The sequence below is a fragment of the Phodopus roborovskii genome, unplaced genomic scaffold, assembly GCF_943737965.1.
Source record: "Phodopus roborovskii unplaced genomic scaffold, PHOROB, whole genome shotgun sequence".
Lineage (NCBI taxonomy): Eukaryota > Metazoa > Chordata > Mammalia > Rodentia > Cricetidae > Phodopus > Phodopus roborovskii.
In genome coordinates this window covers 52142527-52148008 of record NW_026126511.1, presented here as the reverse complement: position 1 = coordinate 52148008, position 5482 = coordinate 52142527, and the positions used below count along the sequence as shown (strand labels likewise).

The window sequence follows — 5482 nt, the reverse complement described above, 5'->3', positions numbered from 1 at the left end:
AATGCTGGGTTTTGTTCAGTCCAGGGCCCCGATCTGTGGAAGCGTGGTGCCCACGTTCAAGGCTATCTTCCCTGCCTGTTAACTGTTGTCTTCCTTTCCCTGAGTGAAAACCCTCATAGATGTGTGTAGAGAGGTGTTTCGAGGCAATCCTAAACCCAGTCAGGTTGAAAATGAAATTTAATCATCACACTTGGCTACATAACCAGTTTGAGGCCATCCTGGCTACATCACACACACACACACACACACACACACACACACACACACACACACACACAAAGCCATTTTTTTCTTCTTTTTTATGAATTTTCGTGTCATTCTTGCACAGGGGTCATGCCAATCTTCTCTGTATCATTCCAATGTTAGTATATGTGCTATTGAAGAGAGCACACAAAACTATCTTTTATTGGTCATATACTTTTCAAATATCTTTTCCATGCCTGTAGTTTATTGTATCAATTTATGATGACTTTTATGACAAATATAATTTAAATTTGATCATAGTCAAATCAAATTTGTTTTTGTTTTGTTTTGTTTTGTTTTTGAGACAGAGTCTCTCTATGTAGTCCTGGCTGTCCTGGAATTCGTTTTACAGACCAGGCTGACCCCAAACACAGAGATCCACCTGTCTCTGCCTCCTGACTGCTGGGATTAAAGGTAAGCACCACCATATCCATTGATGAAATATTTCCCTATCCATGGCCAGAAGTCCCTGTTTTTATTGAAAAAAAAAATATTTTTCAGCACCTGGCATGGAACCCAGAGCCTCCAGATCTGTTAAGTAGCATTCTACCTCAGACTAAATATCCCTAGCCCTTCCCTTTATTTTATTCTAACAGTTTCAGCTTTTGCCTTGAATATTTAGAGCTTTCACTCACACAGAACTTAGGATGGGCATGGTTAGAGAGACTTCTGATTTTAAAAAGTTCACATCGACACTGTCCTACCTGATGCCTTCGAGCTATACACATTGTTTCCCCTCATCTATTGGCTGTTCTCCAATGGTCTGGAGGATGTGCAATCTGTTGTTTGTGCTTTACTTGCTTATACTTAAGATTTTAGATGGTACAGTCAACTCCACAGCACCTGGTAATGTCTAACCTCCTGCATGACTGAAAGGACTTGAAGAGGCGACTCTGATCTAATTTCCCATCTGTCATGGCGTCACTGTGTGAAGCAGCTAAGATGATTGTGTGATTGAGAATGACACTGACCCACATAAAAGGTGCCAGTGGATATATTTGCACGCGTGCTTACACATCAACACAGACAAGATAGTGAGCCCGACTGTGCTTCCAAAAGCCCTAGCGGCTGAAATGATCACAGGTACCTGAGCCATGCACACGTGCTCCACATGTCCCATTATCTGCTTCCTCTGTTTTTTCCAGCTTTCTCTTTTGTCCAGGTTAGTCTCTCTCTCTCTCTCTTTTTCTTTTCTTGGATAAACAGAAGCTCCCCACAGGAGCTCTATGAATTGTATGTGTTGTGCATTTCCTTCTTTGCCTTCGTGTTTGAGTAAAGTGCTAGCTGGGTACAGAATTCTGGCCAGTTTCTCAGCATTCCCAGAGCACCTTTGTTGTGAAATATTATTTTAACTAGACAAAGATGTGTTACATTTGTTTATACTGAAGAATATTTAACTGTGTGAAGGTGTGTTGCATGTGTTAATGCTGCATTTGTTTAATCATGAAAAGATATGTTACATTTGTTTCACCTTGTCTGCTTAAGGCACCTGATTGGTCCAAGAGCTGAACGGCCAATAGCTAGGCAGGAGAGGGACAGGCAGGGCTAGCAGGTGGAGAGAATAAGGAGGAGGAGAAATCTAGGCTCAAGAAGAATGAGAGGAAGAAGGCGTAGAGAATGAGGGAGGAAGAGAGGGGCACACCCGGGCCAGCAGAAAAGTAAGACATACAGAAGGAAGGAAAGAAAGATAAAAACTCTTAGGCAAAACAGAGATGGAGAGAAACAGGTTCATTTAAGTTAAAGGGGGGAAAAATCTAGCTAGAAATCAGTATAAGCTAAGGCCAACATTCATATCTAATAAGTCTTTGTGTCATGATTTGAGAGCTGGTTGGTGGCCTCAAAAGAAAAGGCCTGGTACACACTGTTCTATGCAAGAGACTATGATGGGAATGTTGCAGAGATATCAGCACTGCCCTGGGCATTGCAGCACAATTCATAATACCCAAGATGTAGAAATAACCCGTGCCCATCAGTGCATGAATGTGTAAAGAAAATGGGATATACACACCCAATAAAGTACTGTTCAGACACAAAATAGAAGGGAATGTGTCACCGTGAAATACACATGATCCAGTAGGATATTGTGTTAAGTGACACAAGCTGGGCATGGAGAGACATGTAATTTTACCTGTGGGAGGGAGGGTGTGGAGATGTTGGTCAAAGCACACAAAGTTTCAAGGATAGAGCAGTAAGAAATCTGTTGTATATCATGACAGCCATAGTCAGTCATGTAAGTCAGAGGTTCTCAACCTGTGGACCATGACTCCTTTGAGGGGATTGAAGGACACTTTCACAGGAGTCACCTAAGACCATCTTGCATATCAGATATTTATATTATAATTCATAACAGTAGCAAAATTGCAGCTATGAAATAGCACTAAAAATAATTTTATGGCTGAGGGTTGCTACAACATGAGGAACTGTATTAAAGGGTTGCCACATTAGGAAGGTTGAGAACAACTGATATAGAGTATTTTCAAAAGATGCTGACAGTAGATGCTAATGGTGGAAATGGTAACTGAGTGGGTGATATGTATGGAGATTGGCTGGACTTTGTAGATACCAGGCAAGCAGATCACATCCCCAGAGCTACTCTGGCCAGTCAGTGCTAACTAAACCATCCTTAAACAGATCAAGCTGGGTAGGTGGCACACACATATCTGCACTGTACTTGGGAGGCAGAAGCAGGAGGAAGGCTATCCCCCCAACCATAATGAGACAGTAGGTCTCAAAGCAACAATGACAAGTTTAAAAAACAAACAGGAGACCAAAACCAATGGGACTGGAATGAAAGGGGGCAGCAGAGAGCCCTGTCTTCATTGACTAGTCATGAAAACCTACTTCAGGAGACCACCGAAGGTGCAGAGGAAGGGTTGCTGTTGGAAAGTTAGAAATTCAAGAGGCTAGTTTAAAAGCAGCCATCAATCACAAGGAACGGGATGCCAGCAGAGGGCATGAAACTGCTGCCCCCCAGCCTGTGCTAGCCTTGGAAGAGAAGCCCTGGGACCCTCCTGGGGCTGCTATGTGACCTAATGAGGCAAGCTATATTTATAAGGTCACATGCCAGAACTTACTGAAATCAGGCAGGTCAGTAGAAGATTCTGGAAGTTCCTGGAACCTTATTGAATTTCAAGATGATTGATGTGATCAACTTAAGCTTTATGCACACCCCTCACTGGGTTACAAATTAATCTAAAAACCATCAGACAGTACCTGCTCAAGCAAAAATGGGACAGGCGAACTGAGCTGCAGACCCCTTCGCGGTGGTGGCAACGAGAGCAGGCAGCCGCTATTCCTTCAGAGTATGCCGGCTCTCCCGTGAGAACTTCATCATCTCGGAGAGCTGATGGGCTTATGGTTTTCCCAGAAGCCAAGCCAGCCTCCACCATGCTAAAAGGCCTAGGTGGACTGCAGGCTTGGGTGTTTTGAAGACACCCCATTGTCCTCTCCCATAGTGCCATTTGCTACTAGAGACACCTGCTAACAATGCATGCTGCCATTATAAAATAAGTTCAGGAAATGCAAGATCCTATTTCAAAGTCTAGAACCTACGAGTTTAACAGGGGAAAGAAGAGATTTTAAGAAAAGTGGGGCATGGAAGAGCGAAAGGCACCCAGGGGCCAGTGCTACTTATGTACAAGCTGCCCAACTGGTCTCCAGCAGACCAAACCCACTGACATCCAGGGGGAAGAAAAGAAAAAAAATGCTATAACATTTTGTTTTTTGTTTTTTTTTTAAGTCATTTTATTCTTGTATTATAAAATGTGTGTATGTGTGCTAAAGTCTTGATAGCCATGCACTGCACGTTAATTTGAGCACTCACCAGAAGCTGACACCCTGAGAAACAGCCAGACCAATAGTCAGGATTATAAATTGTCCCAAATGGTGGTGGTAGACAGGGTTCTAACTAAAGGAGCTGGAATTTGTGTGACATTCAGTGATTGTGTGTGCCATCACAATGACTTCGTATCCTCACAATGATGTTCTGTGCTACAGTGATAACATTTTATATTCTTACAATGATATTGTGTGACATAATGGCTGTGTGTCCTCAGAATGACTTTGTGTGCATGTATAACTGTATATCCTCAAACAATTGTGCATTATACCCACAATGATTTTTGTGCCCTTCAAAATGACTGTATGCTGTCACAATGACTTATTGACCCTCACAATGACTCAGTGTGCCCTCACAATAACTTGTGTGCTCTCATAATGACACTGTATGCCTTCACAACAGCTCTGAGTGACCATCAAATGATACTGTGTGCCCTCACAATGGCCCTATGTATCCTTATAATAAACTTTGTACCCTCATAATGACTCTGTGTGCCCTCACACTGACTTTGTGTCCTACCACAATGACTAAGTGTGTCTTCACAATGACCGAATGCCTTCACTCTGTGTCTTCACAATGATTGTGTGACCTCACAATGACAATGTATAGCCTTTACAATGACATGTGTTTTATCATAACTGTGTGACCCCAATAGCTTTATGTAGCACCAAAATGACACTGTATAACCTTCACAATGAGTCTGTATACCCTCGAGAGAGACTTGTGTGCCTATAAGAACTCTGTGTCCCCTCATAAAGCCTCAGCATAACTTTCCAAATGACTTTGTGTTCCTACTCACTGGCTCAGTGTGCCCTCATAATGACTCTCCGTGACCCTCATAATGAATCTGTGTGCCTTCACAGTGACTTTGTATGCCAATACAATGACTCAGTGTGCCTTCACAGTCACTGTGTGTGACCTTCACTATGACTGTGTACCCTGTATAATGAATGCAAGCCCTCACGATGACCATGTACCCTCAGACAATGACTCTATATGACATTCTCAATGAATCTGTGTGCCCTTCACAATGACTTCTGTGTGATAATGACTCTGAGTGACCCTCATAATGACTTTATGTACTCTCACAATGACACTGGGTGGCCTGCACAATGGCTTTGTGCAGTGACTTGTGGGTCCTCATAATGAGTCTTTGTCCCCTCACAAAGCCTCAGTGTAACTTCCATGACTTTGCATGCCCTCACAGGATTCTGTATGAACTTCACAATTATCTGTGTGCATTCACTATAGTGACTTCATATGACCTTCACAATGACTTTGTACATTCACAATGTTTGTATGCCCTCATAATGACACTATGTGACCTTTATAATAACTCTGTCATCTTCAGAAAGAAGATCTAATCCCAGCACGCAGGAGGCAGAGGCAGGTGGATCTCTG

General features: G+C 42.7%; 1 non-coding gene across 1 annotated transcript; it reads right to left on the bottom strand.

The window, feature by feature from the left end:
* Positions 1-283: 283 nt before the first annotated feature.
* LOC127230534 (U6 spliceosomal RNA) lies at positions 284-390 on the bottom strand. The gene has a single exon (XR_007835183.1). It is a non-coding gene; the product is annotated as a U6 spliceosomal RNA (small nuclear RNA).
* Positions 391-5482: the final 5092 nt, after the last annotated feature.